The sequence below is a fragment of the Crinia signifera genome, chromosome 7 (assembly GCF_055691185.1).
Source record: "Crinia signifera chromosome 7, ASM5569118v1, whole genome shotgun sequence".
NCBI lineage: Eukaryota > Metazoa > Chordata > Amphibia > Anura > Myobatrachidae > Crinia > Crinia signifera.
Window position 1 is genome coordinate 65,835,213 of NC_139223.1, and position 1,514 is coordinate 65,836,726.

A 1,514-nucleotide genomic window follows, 5' to 3' on the forward strand; every position below is an offset into this window, starting at 1 on the left:
ACTTTTATACTTTTATAGTACTTTCAATAAATGTTAAAAAAACACGGTATGGTGTCATTTCATTTCAAAATGTAATTTATTGTTAATTTTAAGTTCTATTATGTACAGGTATGGTTCCTCTTTGCAACACTTCGCCTGACTTCTCTCCCCTTGAAAAATAATCTTTTTCAAGGGGTGAGGAGTGTAGAGAAAGTGCTGCAAACACTCTGGTAAGGTGCTATTATGTACAGGTACTCTTTGCAACACTTTTCCTGACTTCTCTCCCCTTAAAACTCCCCAAGAACTCCCCCAGCCCTTTGAACTGCCCATTTTTATTTAAATGAGTTTTTTATTTTTTCCATGCTTGAGAAGAATCTGGCATGCTTAAATCACTTAGCAGAATCGCTGAGGCATATCGCTGACACATTTTGCACATTCTAAGCAATATAGATGATTTTGTGCTCAAAGGAAATCTGCTATGCTAAATCTGGCATGCTATATCACTGGCCAAAATCGGTATGTGTGTAGGCCCTATAAATTTCAGCTAATAAATTGATTTATGGTGCACAGACGGTACTGCACTATTATTCCTTTTTGGAGTTATTTGTAGAGTCAAAGAACTAACAAGATTATAGAAGATTCAGCCGATTCCAAAATAAGGGAAGTAGTTTTTGATGCACTTTTCTGGTGAATGGCAACTTCTGGTGGCGCTATTTGAGATTACAACCTTGTGCATGTCTATTTGCACTAGGCTTACGCCCATTAAACATTGTCATACTCTGCTATGCCCATTACATATTCTGTCGTAATGACAATTACACATTATGGCACACACCGTAATGCCTTTTACACATTATACCACACACCATAATGCCCATTACACATGATGGCACACCGAAAGTTCTCAGCATCATATCCGCATACTGATGGGGGGGGGGGGGGAGGCAGGGCAGTGCAAGGGCGCACAGTGCCACACACAAAAAGGGAAGGGTGTATTTTGAGGTTTTAAAAACAGGCAGGGTGCAGCACCCTGCAAGAGGAGCTTAGGGCCTTATTTTGGTTCATTCTTTCTGACAAAATCCTTCTTATATGGGCAAAACCATGTGCACTGCAGGTGGGGCAGATGTAACATGTGCAGAGAGAATTAGATTTGGGTGGGGTTTTACTTCAAAGTGAGATCTATATTGCAGTGTAAAAATAAAGCAGTCAGTATTTTCCCTGCACAGAAAGAAAATTACTCACCCAAATCTAATTCTCTCTGCACATGTTACATCTGCCCCCCTGCAGTGCACATGGTTTTGTCCATCTAAGAAGGATTTTGTCAGAAAGAATGAACCAAAATAAGGCCCTTAGAGAGAACATTAGGTACCCTTATAGGCTGCCCTGTCAGTAATAATATTTGTAATTATTTTAAATAATTAACAGTTTCACTTCATGTGGATGATCCTTGGGTTTGTTGGGGACATTAAGGTTTAAGGTGATAGGGATGAAGAAGTGGGGAAGGAAAAATAACTTTGAGCAACAACACAAGAAAA